The 21,806-nt window shown below is 38.4% G+C and overlaps 1 long non-coding RNA gene and 1 other non-coding gene across 6 annotated transcripts in view; both read left to right on the forward strand.

Moving 5' to 3' along the window:
* The window catches only part of LOC123332811, a 131,228-nt gene that overhangs the window by 40,556 nt on the left and 68,866 nt on the right, over positions 1-21,806 (forward strand). For 3 of the 5 annotated variants that reach the window (XR_006549865.2, XR_006549862.2, XR_006549863.2), the window contains one exon: positions 1,979-2,810. This is a non-coding gene — a long non-coding RNA (uncharacterized LOC123332811). Of the gene's footprint in view, positions 1-1,978; positions 2,811-21,806 lie in introns of those variants that run through there. The other 2 variants (XR_006549866.1, XR_006549867.1) reach the window with 1 other exon arrangement.
* On the forward strand, positions 2,233-2,305 carry TRNAG-GCC. The gene has a single exon. It is a non-coding gene; the product is annotated as a tRNA-Gly (tRNA).

The following is a 21,806-nucleotide window of genomic DNA, read 5'->3' on the forward strand; positions in this document are numbered from 1 at the left end:
GACAAATTCTTGTGTTGCCTTCATGAAGTCCCAAGTTAAAAAGCCTCTATACATATTATATATAGAACCTGACTCAGAGGATGGTTAAAGTCTAGAATTTTGTGCTCAAAATGAGTATGACTCCCAAAGCAGCCCACTTGAAATCCTGAGGCTAAAATTCTTCTTCCTTTGTTCTGAAGGTTTGGTTGTAATTCCACATGACTGGGTACCTTGATAGCCTACTTTTCCCACAATTTCAGAACAGGTTTAGGTTCATTGCCTGCTTTACCCAGCCCCATGCAAGCTGACTCAATTACAGAGATAAGAAATAAGCCAAAGGAGGTGATTTTGTTGAGGTGATTTTAAAGTATTCTAATGATGGGTCTTCCCTACTGACTCAGACAGTAAAGAATCTGCCTGCAACGTAGGATATGTGGGTTTGATCCCTGGGTCTGGAAGATCCCCTGGAGAAGGGACTGGCTATCCACTCCAGTATTCTTGCCTGGAGAATGCCATGGACAGAGGAGCCTGAGGGGCTACAGTCCATAGGGTCTTAAAGAGTCTAACAACAAAAGATATGAGATAAAATTGCCAAAACTAATGCAGTTGTTTGAAATCTTAGAGTACAAAAACTGTTTAGATTTTAAATTGTATGTATTTGTCTATTAAAATAAAATATTTGCATATAATTTTTCTTTTTGTATTTTAAAATCTATGTATCTTGAATTAAGGTTCAAATACTGCAACTTCTGTAATGAAAAAGAAAAGTCCTCTTTTTTCCCTACCTTGTCACCACCTGCTCAAATTCTTTTAATTTATTCTGTTTTTTATGTTCATATTTCTAAATTACACACATTTCTTTGTTTATGTATTTTTTTATATTATGGAAGGTTAGATTTTAGCAGTCTTATATTACTCATGCCTTTTTCCCTTCCTCTACTTTTTCAATAAAAATAGACCTTTATTGGCTGAATCAGTACTCAGTGTCTCCCTAATGTGATTACTTAAGTGTGGTTTATTGCTTAGCCAGACATTGTTCTTCATTTATGAAGATTACACTTCATTTCCTGTAAAACTTATTTGTTCTAACTGCAGGTATTTTCCTTCCTCTTTTGGCTTGTTTTATCTGCTCTTCTCACTTTATAATTCCGTATTCCAGAAGTCTCTGGCAGAATTGTAGATCTTTCTGATTATTACTTTAGACGTGGACAAACTAATTCAGCATTTCCTGGGTTTCTTTTTGGTCTGGAGTTCTCAGTCCTGTCCAAACCAGGATGCCTGCTCTCCGGCCTGCATTATTAGCCTTTGCTGTCTCCTGCTCACTCTTTTGGCCACTCTCCAATCATTTGAATACCTACACTGACAAGATAGTTTCAGTTAACACAGTGGGCAGTATTTCTAGGAAGGGCCCCCCTCTGTCCCATAATTCCTAGAACTGTGATTTGTGATACCATCTCATGATGGTCTCACATTGCAGGTTTGTTTTTTTTTTTAACCATCTGAACCACCAGGGAAGCCCCAATTATACTGGAGTGGGTAACCATTCTGTTCTCCAGGGGATCTTCCCGACCCAGGGGTCAGACTCACATCTCCCACATTGCAGGCAGGTTCTATACCGTCTGAGCCTCCAGGGAAGCCCATCTCATGATTATGTTACCTTAAATGACAGAATTGACCTTTTAGAAGGTAAGATTGTCATGTGAGCCTTTAAAAGCAGGCAACTTTCTCCAGTTGGTATCAGAAGGGAAAGGCCAGAGAAAATCGGATTCTAAGCACAAGAAGGATTTGATGCACCTTTGTTGGCTTTTTAAAGATGAGAGGTGTCAAGTGATGAGGAAGCTGGGTGTTGTCTAGGAGCCAAAAGAGGCTCCCAGCTGATTGCCAGCCAGAAAATGGGAGCCTCAGACCCACATCTGCAAGGAAGTAAATTCTCCCAATAACCCAGGGGAATAAATGTGTTTTTTTTTTTTGTTTGTTTGTTTGTTTTTTTTTTTTCCAGAGCCTCCAAATGAGAGCCATACAGGTCAACTCCTTGATTTAGACCTTCTGAGACCCTGAGCAGAAGATTCAGTTGAGCCCACCTGACCCTGACTTACAAAACAGTGAGAAAACAGCTTTTGGTGATTTGTTCTGTTTCAATAGCAAAATAATATTGTTAGTTTTAAGTGTATGAACTTTCACTGGATAGATAACCAGAAAATAATAATAGCCTAACTATTCAGAATTAGAAAGAAGCAAAGGACTAATATGGGCTTCCCTATAGCTCAGATGGTAAAGCATCTGCCTGCCATGCAGAAGACCTGGGTTCGATCCCTAGGTTGGGAAGATCCCCTGGAGAAGAGAATGGCAACACACTCCAGTGTTCTTGCTGAAGAATCCCATGGACAGAGTAGCCTAGTGGGCTACAGTCCATGGAGTTGCAAAGAGTCAGGCACAACTGAGCAACTAACACTACTACTACTAAAAGGACTAATATATACAATAACAGGCATGTGTCTCAGAAACTTTTTGTTGATCCAGAGATGCCAGAATTAAAAGAGATCATATTCTATGATCCCATTTATAAAAGTCCAAGAACAGGCAAAAATAATTTATGGTGATAGAAATCAGAAAATAGCTGCTCGTGAAGGCCAAATGGGAGAGTCAGGGTTAGCTGAAAAGGGTCATGAGTGATGTTTCTGAGGTGATGGACATATTTGATGTCTAGTTTGCTGGTGGTTTCAGGGGTGTATACAACTGTCACAACTCATAGAACTGAATAATTAAGATTTGTGTGCATCTTTCTGTATCTATATTATACTTCAATACAAATAAAGTGAAAATTAAATAAATTCCAGTGTAATCTTCCAAAGTTGAGTGATCACTGGCACCTCTGAACAGCTCTGAATTACCGACATGTAAAAAATTCTTCAGTCAGTGAAACCAGAGCTGCTTCATGACATTTCATCTGGTTTTGAACTTCTTAAATGTTGTCCAGCCACTCATTTTGTATTGTTTATTTTTCCTCGCTTCCTAACCGCAAAAATGTTATGAGCTCTGTGATGACAAGGATATCACATTTCCTAGCAAAATACGTCATCCAGGAAACACATTTGATACATCATTGGTGATTTGATTAATTTATACAGGGAAAATGAGGAAAAATGATAGCAAAAGGACAGAAAAGAATAACAAATAATAAATTCCCTAGGTCTAACAGGATTTTCGATAACAGTTTTAACCTTATCTGCTCTTCAAAACCCCTTTCTATTTTTAGTTGATAGAGCTCCTGTATTTAAATACCATGTTCATAACATGGTTATGACTACATGTTTAATCATCAGGTAAACTCCTGAATCTTATCTCTTAATGCAGTTAGACTCTATTTCTTATCTTCACAAAACGGCTCCCTTTTGGGAAAATCAGTGTGATCTTTTCTTCCTTCCCCATCCCCAAGCACCAACCCTTCTTTTATAAGTAGTGTCTTCTCCTACAGTTGCTCTCAAATAATGTTTGTGATTTTAATTCCTTTTTGAAGCACTGTCTTTCCTTAAGTAGATAGTAAACCTTCTGTAATATTATTGACTTTTGTTAATAGCAGTGTGCTATCAAGCTTTAAATATATATACCATTTTGTTTAGTATAGACTTCTAAGAAAAATCTTTTTAACGGGTTTAATTATAGGAGGAGTTCGTGAAATGTATTTCTAATTATACTATATTAAAAGTACAAGGTAATAAAAATAGGGTTTAGCCATAGAGCAGTCAGTATAAAGGCCTAGAATTATAAGAAAATATCAGGAATGATTTATTAAACATTGATACTCTGCTCCATTTTCCAGTCCACTAATCTATTCATTCTATTTTTAATTAAAACTCAACTGCCTGCTGTAATCTTAAACTAATCCTTAAACATTGGAGACAAGCAAAAACAGAAAGTAAAGTGGTTCTTGTTGACAGATGATAGAGAACAGTATCTGGACTTTTCAGTTTATCGCCTGATAATTTCAGAAGTCTGAATTATCCTCAGATGGCTCTCTGATATTTTGTTTCATCCTCGAATAACGTGCTGTGGCTCCCTTAGTGGTGCCTGTAATTTAGCTTTGGTTTTAGAACTTTCCTTGTTCTAAATGGAGTCCCTGTAATGGAGTATCCAGCTGAAGGCTGAATAACAGAAATATTGATCATGCTAATGACTTACAAACTAAGCTGGCGGATGCCTTGAGACTTCAGAAGACCCGGATTCCACACACCTGTGAGATCATTGTTCTTACAAACGAACCACAGTTGTGCTGCTGGAGTATCTTTTTCCTGGATCAGAGTCTAGATAACAGTGCTCTGCATATGTGATCTATAGTTTGCTTATCTTTCATCCTCATCAGTTACCTAGAGCTATCTGTGCTCATGCCCTATAGTATGGAGATTAGATATAATATAAAATTACTATTTAGAAAATCATAGCTTATGTGACACATTTCCTAAACATGATGACCTATGGTTTTCCCATAGAATGAGTTTGAGGATTAAATAAAACATATATATATATATATATATATATATATATGTTTGTGTAATTTTTATCAAGGTTCAGTTTACTTACACAGTATTCATTCTGATGGATTTTGATGGTCTGTATATGTGAGATTGCCAGAAAAGCTGAATTCCGTGATACTAAGATATCAGAAGACCTGGATTTGAAATGCCTCTAGGTCTAGGGCACAAACATCTACAAATCTTCAGGAAAAAAAAAAAAAAAAAAAGACTACTGAACTTTACAAATGTATTTAATTTTAGAGTAAAAAAAGTGATTAGTTTCTTACCGTTTTGAGAATGGTGTGTGGAAAGCAAGCAATTCTGCTGGAATTAGAATTTGAAAGGCAAATAAAGCCATGGTATCAATTCCACCTGCCATTGACCTAACAGGCTACCTAATAATATAGCCACGGTCATATGAGGGTTTGAGTCTCCAAAATGTGATTAGTGTGCCTGATAAACTGTGTATTTAAATTTTACATTAATTACTTAAAAGTTTATTTGTTTATTATTTTTTGGCCATGCCACATGGCATGCAGGATCTTTTTTCCCTGACCAGGGATCAAACCTGTGGCCCCAGCAGTGGAAGCATGAAATCTTAACCACTGAACCACTAGGGAATCCCCAATGACTTAAATTTAAATAGACACATGACTAGTGACAAAGACTCTCTCCTTACTAAACTTTAGTCAGGTTCCTCTAACCCTTAACTAGGCTTTGACCTTGGCATTTGTCCTTGTCAGGCCTACATTGTTCAGTTTTAGGGAGAATCGTAAGTCAGTTTAAGAGAATCTCCCATCATTGATATCTAATCACCCTCAATACCTGCTCAAATTCCTCATCTTGCACCCTCGATATGTGATCACCCTGGCCTGACTTCAGAAAAAATCCTGTTAGGTCTGTTCAACCAAAATTCACCATACCCCTGATGTTTCCTCTTAGTTTTTTTCCATCCACTGACCTCAGTCCTGCTCCTACTATAAATCCCCAGTTGTCTTTGCTGTATTCAAAACCGAGCCTAGTTCTGTACTGAGATTTCTTTCCTCCTATTGCAATAGTTCCTGATTAAAATCTGTTTTCATAGCTTTAATTGCTGACTGGCTCTGGTCTGGTATATTACAGCTATAGCCCCTGTGACTAAATGCTCAAGGAACTCTTCTTACTCTCATTTTCCTTTAATAAGATGAAACTTTTTTTAATCATGCAAAAAATGGTTTATTAGTATCTACGCATGATTTTGTCTTCTTTCAATCTGTGTCACACAAATTTAAGGTGCAAAAAATTATTTGGAGATTTGGGTGTTTTATCCAGAGTAAATCAGGGAGGTGTTTGCCCCCCAAAAAAAAAATTTTTAAGAAGACATTCAGGTGATTCTGATGCAGGTGGTCTTTAGACCAACTTTAGACTTCCCTTGTGCCACAGCTGTTAAAGGATCCGCCTGCAATGCAGGAGACCTGGGTTCGATCCCTAGGTTGGGAAGATCCCCTGGAGAAGGGAAAGGCTACCCACTCCAGTATTCTGGCCTAGAGAATTCCATGGACTACATAGTCCATGGGGTCACAGAGTCGGACACAGATGGGCAACTTTTACTTTCTTTCTTTGAGAAGCACTGTCATAAGTGTTCTAAAATCCTAGGGTAAAGATTTTATGCCAGAGGTTATGAACAAGAATAATAAGTTATGGAATAGTTTAAAATAAAACTGTTGTATTAAACAATTTCATAAGACTTTACAATTTTTAAAAAAGAAGGACAAAACGTTTGTGCTAGAGCCAGCACTGCGGGGCTAGGTTCTGTTCTCCCAGGTAGTGTTCACTCTTCTTCAGAATTCTTCTGTGGAAAAGGAAAAAAGGCACTGGGATTCTTAAGTTTGAAAAAGGAGAGGAAGCCATGTGAATGGGTGTTTTGATTCTTCATTCCCTCTCATTATTCATTTAATAATTAAGCCACTATTTTTGACCGCTGATCATCTTCTAGGCATAATGTCAAGTACTAGAAAAACAAATATCACTTTCATAGTGTTTATTGTTTAATATATGAAAGAGACAGAGGGGTATTGAGCACTTACTATTTGTCAGGCACTCTATTAAATTATTTCCAGGTACTGTATCATTTTAATCCTTTCCCAGGACAACTATGGAGGTAGATGCTGTTGTTACTCAAATAGAAGTATTTTAGAGAAATCAAAACATTCTATATAGGAATCTTTAGGCTAGAGTGGGTATTGAAAAATAAAAATCATGAAGGGTAATGAAAAGGGAAGCAGGTAGAACAAATCCTGGTTGGAAGCCTGTAGGTCAGTGGACCTGTTATTTATTTATTGAAAGATAATTGCTTTACAAAATTTTGTTGTTTTCTGTCAAACCTCAACACGAATCAGCCATAGGTATACCCTCCCTTTTGAACCTCCCCATCCCACCTCTTTAGGTTGAAAAGAGTCCCTGTTTGAGTTTCTTGAGCCATACAGCAAATTCCCATTGGCTATTATTTTACATATGGTAATGTAAATTTCCATGTTACTCTTTCCATACATCTCACCCGTTCCTTCCCTCTCCTCATGTCCATAAGTCTATTCTCTATGTCTGTTTCTCCATTACTGCCCTGTAAATAGATTCTTCAGTACCATTTTTCTAGATTCCATATACATGCATTAGAATATGATATTTATCTTTCTCTTTCTGACTCTTTTCTACTGTATAATAGGTTCTAGGTTCATCTACCTCATTAGAATGGACTCGTGTTTCTTTTTATGGCTGAGTAATATTCCAATGTGTATATATACCACAACTTCTTTATCCATTCATCTGTCGATGGACATCTAGGTTGCTTCCATGTTCTAGCTATTGTAAATAGTGCTGGAATGAACAATGGGATACGTGTGTCTCTTTCAGTTTTGGTTTCCTCAGGGTATATGCGTAGGAGTGGGATTGCTGGGTCATATGGTGGTTTTATTCCTAGTTTTTTTAAGGATTCTCCATACCATCTTCCATAGTGGCTGTATCAGTTTAGATTCCCACTAACAGTGTCAGAGTGTTCCCTTTTCTCTACACCCTCCCCAGCATTTACTGTGTGTAGACTTTTGATGAGGGCCATTCTGACCAGTGTGAGGTGATATCTCAATGTGGTTTTGATTTGCATTTCTCTAATTATAATGAGCAATGTTGAACATCTTTTCATGTGTTTGTTAGCCATCTGTATGTCTTCTTTGGAGAAATGTCTGTTTAGGTCTTTTTCCCACATCTTAATTGGGTTGTTTGTTTTCCTGGTATTGAGTTGTATGAGCTCCTTGTATATTTTGGAAATTTATTCTTGGTCAGTTGTTTCATTTCCTATTATTTTATCCCATTCCGAGGGTTATCTTTTCACCTTCATTATAGTTTCCTTTGCTGTGCAAAAGTTTTTAAGTTTAATCTGGTCTCACTTGTTTACTTTTATTTCCGTTACTCTAGAAGGTGGGTCGTAGAGGATCTTGCTTTGATTTATGTCACTGAGTATTCTACTTATGTTTTTCTCGAAGAGTTTTATAGTTTCTGGTCTTACATTTAGGTCTTTAATCCATTTTGAGTTGACCTTTGTGTATGGTGTTAGAAAGTATTCTAATTTCATTCTTTTACATGTAGCTGTCCAGTTTTCCCAGCACCATTTATTGAAGAGGCTGTCTTTGCCCCATTGTATATTCTTGCCTCCTTTGTCAAAAATAAAGTACCCATAGATGCATGGGTTTATTTCTGGGCTTTTAATCTTGTTCCATTGGTCTATATTTCTGTTTTTGTGCCAGTACCATACTGTCTTGATGACTGTGGCTTTGTAGTATAATCTGAAGTCAGGAAGGTTGATTCCTCCAGCTCCATTCTTCTTTCTCAAGACTGCTTTGGCTATTTGGGGTCTTTTGTGTTTCCATATGAATTGTGAAATTTTCTGTTCTAGTTCTGTGAAAAATGCCATTGGTAATATGAGAGGGATCCCATTGAATCTGTAGATTGCATTTGGTAGTATAGTCATTTTCACAATATTGATTCTTCCTACCCAGGAACATGGAATATCTCTCCATCTGTTTATGTCATCTTTGATTTCTTTCATCAGTGTCTTATAATTTTCTGTGTACAGTTCTTTTGTCTCCTTAGGTACGTTTATTCCTAGATATTTAATTATTTTTGTGGCAGTGGTGAATGGGATTGATTCCTTAATTTCTCTTTCTGATATTTCATTGTTAGTATATAGAAATGCAAGTGATTTCTGCATATTGATTTTGTATCCTGCAACTTTGCTAAATTCACTGATTAGCTCTAGTAATTTTCTGATACTGTCCTTATGGTTTTCTATGTACAGTATCATGTCATCTGCAAACAGTGGGAGCTTTACTTCTTCTTTTCTGATCTGTATTCATTTTATTTCTTTTTCTTCTCTGATTGCTATAGCTAGTACTTCAAGAACTATATTGGATAATAGTGGTGAAAGTGAACATCCTTGTCTTGTTCCTGATCTTAGGAGGAATGCTTCCAGTTTCTTGCCATTGAGAATAATGTTTGCTGTAGGCTTATCATATATGGCCTTTACTATGTTGAGGTAGGTACCTTCTATGTCCATTTTTTGAAGAGTTTTAATCATAAATGGGTGCTGAATTTTGTCAAAGGCTTTTTCTGCATCTACTTGATTATCATGTGGTTTTTAATTTCAATTTGTTAATATGGTATATCACATTGATTTTGCATATATTGAAGAATCCTTGCATCCCTGGAATAAATCCAACTTGATCATGGTGCTTTTTGATGTTTTGCAGTATTCTGTGTGCTAAAATTTTGTTGAGGATTTTTGCATCTATGTTCATCAGTGATATTGGCCTGTAGTTTTCTTTTTGTGTTGTCTTTGGCTGGTTTTGGTATCAGGGTGATGGTGTCCTTGTAGAATGAGTTTGGAGGTGTTCCTTTCTCTGCAGTTTTTTGAAAGAGTTTTAGAAGTATAGGCATTAGCTCTCCTCTAAATGTTTGATAGAATTATCCTGTGAAGCCATATGGTCTTGGGCTTTTGTTTTCAATCTCAGTGCTTGTAATTGGGTTGTTTATAATTTCTACTTCTTCCTGGTTCAGTCTTGGAAGATTGAACTTTTCTAAGAATCTGTCCATTTATTCCAGGTTATCTATTTTATTGCCATATAGGTGTTCCTAGTAGTCTCTTATAATCCTTTGAATTTATGCACTGTCAGTTGTAACCGCTCCTTTTTCATTTCTAATTTTGTTGATTTGATCCTTCTCCCTTTTTTTCTTGATGAGTCTGGCTAAAGATTTGTCAGTTTTGTTTATCTTCTCAAAGAACTAGCTTTTAGTTTTATTAATCTTTACTATTGTTTCTTTCATTTCTTTTTCATTTATTTCTGCTCTGAACTTTAAGATTTCTTTCCTTCTACTCATTTTGTGTTCTTTTGTTCTTATTTTCCAGTTGTTTTAGGCATAAGGTTAGGTTGTCTATTCGATGTTTTTCTTGTTTCTTGAGGTAGGATTGTATTGCTATAAACTTCTCTCTTAGAACTGCTTTTGCTGCATCCCATAGATTATGAGTTGTCGTGTTTTCATTGTCATTTATTTCTAGAAATTTTTTCATTTTCCTTTTGATTTCTTCAGTAACATGTTGGTCATTTAGAAACATGTTTAATCTTCATGTGTTTGTGTTTCTTACAGTATTTTCCTTGTGATTGAGATCGAGTCTCATAGCATTGTGGTCAAAGAAGATGCTTGATACAATTTCAATTTTCTTGAATTTACTGAGGTTTGATTTGTGACCTAAGATGTGCTCTATCCTGGAGAATGTTCCACGTGCACTTGAAAAGAAGGTGTATTCTTCTTCATTTGGATGGAATGTCCTGAAAGTATCAGTGAGATCCATCTAATCTAATATATCATTTAAGAGTTGTGTTTCCTTATTAATTTTCTGTTTTGATGATCTGTCCATTGCTGTGAGTGGGGTGTTAAAATCTCCTACTATATTGTATTACTGTCAATTTCTCTTTTTATGTCTGTTAGTGTTTGTCTTCTATTTTGAGATGCTCCTATGTTGGGTGCATCAGTCAGTTCAGTTCAGTCGCTCAGTCGTGTCCGACTCTTTGCACCCCATGAATCACATCACGCCAGGCCTCCCTGTCCATCACCAACTCCCAGAGTTCACTCAAACTCAGGTCCATCGAGTTGGTGATGCCATCCAGCCATCTCATCCTCTATTGTCCCCTTCTCCTGCCCCCGATCCCTCCCAGCAACAGAGTCTTTTCCAATGAGTCAACTCTTTGCATGAAGTGGCCAAAATACTGGAGTTTCAGCTTTAGCATCATTTCTTCCAAAGAACACCCAGGACTGATCTCCTTTAGGATGGACTGGTTGGATCTCCTTGCAGTCCAAGGGACTCTCAAGAGTCTTCTCCAACACCACAGTTCAAAAGCATCAATTCTTCAATGCTTAGCTTTCTTCACAGTCCAACTCTCACATCCATACATGACCACTAGAAAAACCATAGCCTTGACTAGACAGACCTTTGTTGGCAAAGTAATGTCTCTGCTTTGAATATGCTGTCTAGGTTGGTCATAACTTTCTTCCAAGGAGTAAGCGTCTTTTAATTTCATGGCTGCAGTCACCATCTGCAGTGATTTTGGAGCCCCTAAAAATAAAGTCTGACACTGTTTCCACTATTTCCCCATCTATTTCCCATGAAATGATGGGAGCAGATGCCATGATAGATATTCACAATTGTTATGTCTTCCTCTTGGATTGATCCCTTGATCATTATGTTGTGTCCTTCCTTATCTCTTGTAAAATTATTTATTTTAAAGTCTATTTTGTCTGATATGAAGATTGCTACTCCAGCCTTCTTTTGCTTCCCATTTGCATGGAATATATTTTTTCTTCCTCTCACTTTCAGTCTATATGTGTCTTTAGGTCTGAAGTGGGTTTCTTGCAGACTGCAAGACTGCATATATATGGGTCTTGTTTTTATATCCATTCAACCCATCTGTGTTTTCTGGTTGGAGCATTTAATCCATTAACATTTAAAGTAATTATTGATATATAGGTTCGTCTAGTCAAGGCTATGGTTTTTCCTGTGGTCATGTATGGATGTGAGAGTTGGACTGTGAAGAAGGCTGAGCGCCGAAGAATTGATGCTTTTGAACTGTGGTGTTGGAGAAGACTCTTGAGAGTCCCTTGGACTGCAAGGAGATCCAACCAGTCCATTCTGAAGGAGATCATCCCTGGGATTTCTTTGGAAGGAATGATGCTAAAGCTGAAACTCCAGTACTTTGGCCACCTCATGAGAAGAGTTGACTTATTGGAAAAGACTCTGTTGCTGGGAGGGATTGGGGGCAAGAGGAGAAGGGGATGACAGAGGATGAGATGGCTAGATGGCATCACTGACTCGATGGATGTGAGTCTCAGTAAACTCCAGGAGTTGGTGATGGACAGGGAGGCCTGGCGTGCTGCGATTCATGGGGTCACAAAGAGTCAGACACGACTGAGCAACTGATCCGATCTGATCCGATGTTCCTATTGCCATTTTCTTAATTGTTTGGGGTTAATTTTGTAGATTTTTGTCTTCTCTTATATTTCTTGACTTTATAAGTCCAATTAACTTTTGTTGTAAAACTGGTTTGGTGGTACTGAATTTTCTTCACTTTTGCTTGTCTGCAAAGCTTTTGATTTCTCCATCAATTTTGAATGAGATCCTTGGCAGTTACAGAAATCTTGGTTGTAGATTTTTTTTCCCTTTCAGTACTTTAAATATATCTTGCCATTCACTTCTTGCCTGCAGAGTTTCTGCTGAAACATTAGCATTAAGCATATGAGCTTTCCCTTTTATGTTACTTGTTGCTTTTCCTTTGCTGCTTTTAATATTCTTTCTTTGTGTTTAGTCTTTGTTAGTTTGATTAGTATGTGTCTTGGTGTGTTTCTCATTGGGTTTATCCTGTATGGGACTCTTTGTGCCTCTTGGACTTGAATGACTCTTTCCTTTTCCATGTTGGGGAAATTTTCAACTATAATCTCTTTTAAAAATTTCCCATACCCTTTGTTTTTCTCTTCTTCTTCTTGGACACTATAATTGGAATGTTGGCACATTTGATATTGTCCCAGAAGTCTCTGAGACTATCCTCAGTTCTTTTCATTCTTTAGTCTGCTCTTCAGAAGTTATTTCCACCATTTTATCTTTCAGCTCACTGATTCATTCATCTGCTTCAGATATTCTGCTAGTGATTCCTTCCAGAGTATTTTTAATTTCAATAATTGTGTTGTTTGTCTCTGTATGTTTATTCTTTAATTCTTCTAGGTCTATGTTAACTGATTCCTGCATTTTCTCCATTCTGTTTTCAAGGTTTTTGATCATCTTTACTATCATTATTCTGACTTCTTTTTCAGGTAGTTTGCCTGTTTACTCTTCATTTATTTGGACTTCTGTATTTCTAGTTTGTTTCTTCATTTGTGCAGTATTTCTCTGCCTTTTCATTTTTATTATTTTTTTTAAACTTATCATGTTTGAAGTATCCTTTTCCCAGGCTTCAAGGTTGAATTCTTTCTTCCTTTTGGTCTCTGCCCTCTAAGGTTGGTCCACTGGTTTGTGTAAGCTTCTTATAGGGTGAGATTTGAGCTGAGTTTTAGCTTTCTTGTTTGTTTGTTTTTCCTCTGATGCACAAGGCTGAGTGAGGTGGTAATCCTGTCTGCTGATGATTGGGTTTGTATTTTGTTTTACTTGTTGTTTAGATGAGTTGTCCTGCACAGGGTGCTACTGGTGGTTGGGTGATGCCAGGTCTTGCATTCAAGTGGGTTCCTTTGTATGAATTCTCACTATTTGATACTCCCCAGGTTAGCTCTCTGGTAGTTGAGGGTCTTGGAATCAGTGCTCCTACTCTAAAGGCTCAGGGATTGATCTCTGGTAGGGAAAAAAGATTGCACAAGTGGTTTGTTCTGGCATTAAATGAGATTAAAACAAATACCCAAAAAGGAGAAACCAAAGATGAAGCTAAGACAAATGGCTGTTACAAAATCAGGCAAATAATAATTAAAATAATGGAATATACACATATACATATACACCCATGCTGCTGCTGCTGCTAAGTCACTTCAGTTGTGTCTGATTCTGTGTGACCCCATAGATGGCAGCCCACCAGGCTCAGCTGTCCCTGGGATTCTCCAGGCAGGAACACTGGAGTGGGTTGCCATTTCCTTCTCCAATGCATGAAAGTGAAAAGTGAAAGTGAAGTCACTCAGTTGTATCCGACTCTTCAGGACCCCATGGACGGCAGCCTACCAGGCTCCTCCATCCATGGGATTTTCCAGGCAAGAGTACTGACGTGGTTTGCCATTGCCTTCTCCAATATACACCCATAAGCAATGTCAAAACTGTCCAACAAAAATAAAGTACAGTAGAGTGACCCAGCAAACAAAGGAAATCAAAAATTATATTTACCAGTTAAGAATAAAACTAACAAAAGCACAAATTGTAAAACAGAACTAAAGCAGGGTTGCAAATGGGAAATAAAGCAATGAAAACCAAACTAATAAATATGTTGAGAGGAAAGGAAAGAAAGAAAGAATAGATATGCAAAGTTAAATAGAGGTAGATGAAGAAGATTTATATACATTAAAGATTAATTGCAAGGGGAAAAGAACTGTAGGAAGGGCAAACAAAGGAATAAATGTAGAAAAAGTATAATAGGTTTAAATAATTAAAATTAAAAAAGAGAGAAAAAAAGAAAGAAAACTAGAACTGCAAAAGCCCAACATAGAGGCAGAGGTTTATAACAACAACAAAAATGTGACTGAGAAAAAAAAAAAGCTCAAACACTTAATTAGATTTCATAGTGCCAATAAAATTGAAAACTACAATGGGGGGCAGGGGGAGAAAAAAAATCAAAAAGGATATACAGAACAAATCAGAACATAAGAATAATAAATATTTCTTGTGAGTCACTGCTGTCACAATTCCTTTCCCTCGCTGGGAGTCACAGTCCACCTCATCTCCCTAGGATGCCCTCCAACACTGTGCCCATCTCTGGACCTGCTGTGGGGGCAGCTCAGATTCTAATCTTGTCCAACTCCTGTGTTTTCTTGCTTCCATTGTCCACAGCTATCAGAGCCAGTGCATTTTGTTTTTTGGGGAGCTCTCAATGATCTTTTATATATTCCATAGACACAGAGTCTGCCTAGTTGATCATGTGGATTTAATCTGCATTTTGTACAAATGGTCGAAGGGTTTGGGATCTTCTCTAGTCCCCCCTGGTGGCTCAGACAGTAAAGCGTTTGCCTGCAATGCAGGAGACCCGGGTTCGATCCCTGGGTCGGGAAGATCCCCTGGAGAAGGAAATGGCAATCCACTCCAGCACTCTTGCCTGGAAAATCCCATGGACAGAGGAGCCTGATAGTCTACAGTCCATGGGGTCGCAAAGAGTCAGACACGACTGAGCAACTTCACTTCACTTCCTTAGCCACACTGCCCCTGTGTTTCAATTGTGGTTTTATTTCTACCTCTGCATGTGGGTCGTCCACTGGGGTTTGCCCCTGAGACTGTTCTGGAGGACTTGGATTTGTCCCTGTGGGCGCCAAGTGTGGAGGTGGTGCAGCTGATTGGGTCGCAGGGGTTCTGGCAGCACTAGGTACCCAGCAGGGGGTGGTGGGTTGGGTAACAGGAAATACAGTGCTCTAGAAGGGTATGGCAACCAGTATTGGCTAATACGCTCCAGTATTCTTGCCTGGATAAACCCCTCTCTGGCAGAGAAGCTTGGCAGGCCACAGTCCACAGGGTTGCAGAGAGTTGGACACGACCAAAGTGACCCTGGATGCATAGGCACAAGACTTTTTTGGCTTGTGGCAGCCCTGCCCCAGTGAGAGTTGAGCATGAATGTGCCTGTGCATGAATGAGCTGCTTGGCTTTTGGGGACCCTGGTGCTGCCAAGTGTCCAGGGACATGGACTGCCTCTGCCACAAGAGTTATGGCCCTATCAGAGTCGTTTTTTGAGCTTCTTGTAGCTGACAATCAGAAGGCCTCTTTGGTCAGTCTTTCTCTGTGGCTCCACCCATTCAAGCACTTAGAGGGCTCCCTTGCCTGGGGTACTTCTCTGTTGTTTGGCATATCAAACACATAGAAGGGCCCGCCACTCTGGCATCATACTCCATAGATTTGCACTTCAGGCACTTAAAGGGGCACCCTGGGTGGGGTCCTACTCTGTAGTTCAGTGTATCAGGTGTTTGATGGGCCAGCCTCTCTATTGTTCTGCTGCTGGATGCTGATGGGTGGGGAGAGAGAGGCTATGGTGATGGCTCCACCCCCTACACGTGACTCGGCAGTATCACCTTGCTTCCATGGCTGCCCGGCTTTCCTCCACAGGCATTTCCCACAACAATCTCATCCCTCACATCCTTTCAATCCATCTGACCGCAGTCAATAACAGCCCTTGCCCTCAGATTGCTTCACAACCCCTAAACTCTAGCTCTCTGCCTGGGTGCCTTACAGGGAACCTGCGTCTGTGTCTGGGGTATGTATGGCTGTGGCAAGGACTGTCTGATTCTCATTCCATTTAGGCTGCCACAGATCAGCTGTTTCCCTCTCAGCCTCCTCTGACTCAGACAGTTGCCCCAATGTGGGGATTGGACCCCTGTTTTGGTTCTTCCACCTGCCAAGGGCAGGTCCAGTCCTACCGACACTCCTGTTTTTCCTCCCAGTTCCTTCATCCTACTGAGTTTTGCGTGGTTCTGAGTATTCTTTTCCGCTGGTCAGGTACTGCTGTTTGCTCTCAGCTGGTGTTTTGCATACACTTCTGTGTCTGATGGTGTATTCCTGATGTATCCCTAGAGAGAGATATATTCTACGGCCACCTACTCCTCCTCCATCTTGTCCTCCTGGTCCTGTTATATTTTTCACAGTGTGGAATCCCACCTTACAGTCACCATGACGAGCCAGCTGGTCATGGAAACTAGGAATGATAGGAGCATTTGAAGGGACAGAGGGCCTAAGCTTCTAACATCTTAGGTTCAGCTCTGAAGGATCTTTCTATAGAAAATTATTATATGGCAGGCAGTCATTTCTAAAGGGATGATATACTTCAGATACATCATAGGTTTAGTTGACTTGTTAAGAAGTACATTTCTAATATATATGGTGGGACTAAAGTGCATTATCTCCAGAATACAAGGTGAATCTTAGCTGTAAGAAATAAATCAGCTAAATCATTGTGGGTTGGATGAGATCAGCCAAATGCAAATACAGTTCAGTGTCAATATGTAAATTTTGTGGAGCCAAGGAGGGGCACTGAACAGGATTAAAGAATAGCTTTATTATTATATGCAAGTTGTAAGCCTTTCAAATGTATTATATCCTGCCTTAAAAAAAGGAAAATAAAAAAGGAAAGACCAAAGCAGCACACATAAAAAGAAAAGAAGGATAAAAGAAGAAAGAATGAAGTGACAGTGGAAGGGAATTGATCAACTTGGAGAAAAGACAAGGGCATAAAAATATAGAAAGACAGATTGGCAATGTTTCTTCAGCAATGCCTAGGTGATAGAATGTTCTAATGTGCCTTTCTAATATCCTGTTCTTATGATCCAAATTGTTCATTCCAACAGTTGCTATACATCAGCTTAACAAAGCGTGTTAAGATGTAACCCCCATCTTTAAGGTCAGTCAGCTTCCTACGTTTGTTCTGATTTCACTCACTTTTGAACCTCAATTTACCCTGATTTCTCTTGCTGAATTAAGTTGAGAATACTAGGATTTTTGCATCTGATAAATATATTTTTCATTGTAAATTGTGCCACTTGTTTTTAGTGAGCTCAGTGGTTGAGAGACATCCCCTAGAAGTGACCAGCACCGTGTCTACTGAATCAGTGTTCTAGGGCCAAACTCTAGACTGTGATGATTTGACCAATGTCCTGGGTCCAGCTTTCCAGTCTGACCTCTGGCTTCATTATATTTTGATTATGCCTGAGATTTTTGTATTGTGGCTTATTATTATTGTAGTAATTAACATCATAAAGTTAAAAGGTTAGCATTAACTAAAAGCGCACCGAGTGTAGGTGTACTATAATGTCCTTTATCTTTGTTCTTATTTGAATTTCATACAACCTTATTAAGTGGTATTGTAATCTTCAAAGAATGATCTTCTGGATTACAAAGTTGTTTTCATCAGTCAGGTTTCAGGATTTACGTGGAACCATAGGTGGCAAAAGCGATAGATGCCTGCCTTCTTAATCTGACATTTAAAATCAACTCTTATCACTGTTCTGATTGACGTCACTTCTAAATTTCTCTCACATCTAAGAGGCCAGAGCTAGTTCCCATTTTACAGAAGAGAAAAATAATGACCCAGAATGTCAAAATGCTAGACTAAACTTGTTCATATTAAAAATCTAATTAGTGGGACTTCCCTAATTGCTCAGTTGGTAAAGAATCTGCCTGCCATGCAGGAGACCACAGTTCAATTCCTGGGTCAGGAAGATGCCCCTGGAGAAGGGATAGGCTACCCACTCCAGTATTCTTGGGCTTCCCTTGTTGCTCAGATGGTAAAGAATCCACCTATAATGAGGGAGACCTGGGTTCAATCCCTGGGATGGGTAATTCCCCTGGAGGAGGGCATGGCAACCCACTCCAGTATGTTTGCCAGGAGAATCCCCATGGACAGAAATGCCTGGTGGGCTACAGTCCATGGGATTGTGAAGAGTTGGATGCTACTGAGTGACTAAGCACAGCACATAATTAGTAACAGAGTTGGGATTTTTGCCCAGATCTGCCCAACAACATTTTATGTTTATTTCTTCAGAGATATGTTACTCCCTAACTTTTGGTGAGAAAGGTATTAGTTTTGTATATAACTAATTAACTTAATAACTAGGTAAGCGTGCATTCCTAAACCGTTAAGTACAGTGAAGTTGGCCCGTGGGAAACTTGAGAGATTTGCTTTTGGTTGTGAATTCTGAAAATACCACCTGTAACTTAAATATTTGCACATGTAGACTCATGACTGTGGGAAGATTCACCCCCGCTAACAGTTTGGATTCTGTCGACTTTGCATGAAAAGTCTTCTGGCTTCCTCATACCCTCATCCAACCACACCCTTGCATAACCTGCTTTTCTTCCTCTACAAATAAAAGTATACAGTGTCTTAGAGTGTTGAGAAGAACCTCAGGTGCCCAAAGAAAGGAGAGAGTTTTAAAAAATAGGGGACAAAAAGAAAAACTTGACCAGCTAAACAGTATGCCCTAAACAAAATTATGGACTGATTATGGCAGAGTCCTATAAATAACTAAAAAATAACGTTCAAGAATAGGAAAAGTAGAACCCCTGTAAATGACTCTTCCTGTGGCATCTAAACTACTGATGCAGAGTCAATCTAGAATGGCAAGTCTCTGCCAGATTGGAGGTTGACATTTCTTGTAAAAACCACAAAAATGTCTCACTTTAATGATGGGAGCAGAAACAATGGTCCTTATGCTAGCTGCCACATTTTTTCCTACTCTAGCTGAATCAGTTTTGACCAGTGACTAAGTGGAAACAAGTTGACAATGCACAGAATTTTCCTTCCTAACCCTGATTTTCCAGCTTTTCTTTTAGATCATTGTTCTGATTAAAGAAGACTTGAGAAGGATCTAGTAGTAGCTGAGAGAGAAGAGCATTCAGCCTTGGTCTTGGGACTAGTTCGAGTCTGAGAAGCAGGAAAGGTCTACTGCTTCAATGATGATGATGAGATATGTAACCAGCAATATTACTTTAACTATGAAATTCCAGATCAATAATAATTTTAAAACTCTGATCCCTACAGAATAAATGCTATTAAGTAATAAAAATCAGTAATCAATCAGGTCAGTGAGGAAAGAGACCTAGCAGTTTCCTCATGGCCAGTAGTCCCTGAACTGATCTCTTGAACCCAGTCTGCCTTTGTTGTGCTCTCTGGGGTACGAAAGTGAGGCTACAGCCACGCCACCCTGAATGCACCCAGTCTCTTCTGAAGGAACTTAGATGAGCATAATCCTATTGGGTGAGAGAACAGTACCTTACAAAAAGGTGAATTGACCTACATATTGGAGGTAGAAACAAAATTTAAATTTCCTGCAACATAGAAATATTTGCAAATGTCTTTTTCTCTCAGTCTTATAATTTGAACCTAAAGAATTATGTGTTTCTCTTGACTGGGTCCTTAAGCAACATAAAAACAAAGTCAGACAACATTAAATTCCCAGTTAAAATATTAGAAATCTTGTATTTAGCAAGGCTAAATATTTCAACTTTAAATAGCAGTTAAATAGCTAGATATTAAATAGTTAAATAACTATTAGTAATAGTTAATAAGATAGTTAAATAACTAGATCAGCATTTATATATGATCTTGAGTTGGTCAACCAACTCAAGATCAGATATAAAATGGTAAATAAGCCTTTTTTAGAGTTTGTTCTTTTCATAATAAACCAACAAGTACAATCCCATGCAGAACCTTATAAGGTTCTCAGAGATGTAAGAAGCTAAGGATAAACATTGTGCAGTGTAATGCCAATCCCATGGGAAGTAGAAACAGCATCCACAAAGACAAAAAGCAAAGACTTACAGGAAAAGCAGAGACTTACAGGAAAGTAATTTCCTTCCACTTAACCTTGATTGAAGTCTGTTTTTATTTCATGTGATGGTGCTTAGATCTGGCAGTGTCACTCCAAGACTACACCAGAGTTATAAGTGAGCCAGAATCAAAGAGGAAAAAAGTATTAATACATAGGAAAGCCTCAATTTGTCTATTCTTCCTACTTTATAAGTAATCCTGAACATGACTCCAAACCTATTAAGTTGAAGCACACTCAAGAAATAATCCATTCTTCTGAAGAAATTTATGAGCAATGCAGCAAATATGCAGCAATACAGATAAGAATAAAATCTAGTTATTAGTAGTGGTACTCAGGTGAAAGTGACTTATTATAATGTGTGTTTTTCCCAAGTTTCTTTTTAATGGGAAAGAATCAAGCCAAGAGCATAGGAGTCCTTTTTGAAATTATATATTCTGTGTTCTCTCATTTTAAAAAATGAATTTAAAATTCCTGATCTTTCCTTAAAACTGGGTTTCTAGCACTGCCCAAAGTAGTATTTGTCCTGTGAGGTAGTATGCAAATCATGTTAACAACTTATAGTTATTTCAGACTGCTACCTTTTCTTAAAATATGTTACATTCTACTTCATTTTGATTTGAAATTCCATCAAAACTTCTAACACAAGCAAATCACCAAGATATATGTTCACTCCACAAGCATTTGCCATCACTCACTTGCTCAGTGGTGGTCAACTCTTTGTGACCCTTGGACTGTACGTTGCCCACCAAGCTCCTCTGTCCATGGACTTTTTCAGGCAGGGATACTGGAATGAGTTCCCATTTCTTCCTTCAGGGTTTCCTCCCAACCCAAGGATCAAATTTACATCTTCTGTATTACCTGCATTGTAGTTGGATTCTTTACCAGTTGATCCATCAGGGAAGCCCTCATAAGCATTTATTGAGTATCTACTGTGTATGTAGCAATATACTAGGTGTTGGAAACTCATGAACTCATAGTATAAGGGAGCAGAAACTGGTATAAGCAAGTAGAATTGATGAGGTATGTTCTCTACTACATTAATTGCAGATCTAAATGAGCTGAACTTTTAGAATGTGTCACCTAAGCTTTAGTAATCCTTACCACTTTTTATAGCCACAGAAAGAAAATCTAAGGAAGAGTTTCCACTACCCTAAAGAGATCTACAGAATTAAGTTTCTTCTTTTCATTATGTGGCAACAGAATATCCACCCTGATATGTGAAAGATGTCTCAGAAAGTCTGTCTCACCATCACAAGCAAAAAATGATATGCTCCATCTTCTTTTACTCACTAGTTTAATTCATTTTTTTCTTTCTCATCATTGTTTATTCCTTCCATTTTTATAAATATTGGTCCAAGAACTAGTTGAGATCCAAGGCAGTAGCATATCTCAGGTCTCCTCTCTCTTGGGAGTGTTATCTGGGAGGGTTACAGAGTAAGGAAGAATAGGTGAGCTAGCCAAGTCAATGTTAAGTTTTTGCAGTCAAAGGACTCCTAGATGTCAAAATAAATCACCCTTAGTACCTTATATACCTGTTAGTCCATCCATTCTTCTACCCTCCCCTGCAATAAAGCTCTATTGCTGCTACCTCTCTTTTTTTAAATTTAAATTTATTTATTTTAATTAGAGGCTAATTACTTTACAATATTGTATTGGTTTATTGCAGAAGAAGAGTCAACTTTTGAGAGTGAAGAGAGGCATAAGTGTGATGGAAAATTGAAAAAAGATGTGGAGTACTATGTATAA

Source organism: Bubalus bubalis, chromosome 3, assembly GCF_019923935.1.
Source record: "Bubalus bubalis isolate 160015118507 breed Murrah chromosome 3, NDDB_SH_1, whole genome shotgun sequence".
Lineage (NCBI taxonomy): Eukaryota > Metazoa > Chordata > Mammalia > Artiodactyla > Bovidae > Bubalus > Bubalus bubalis.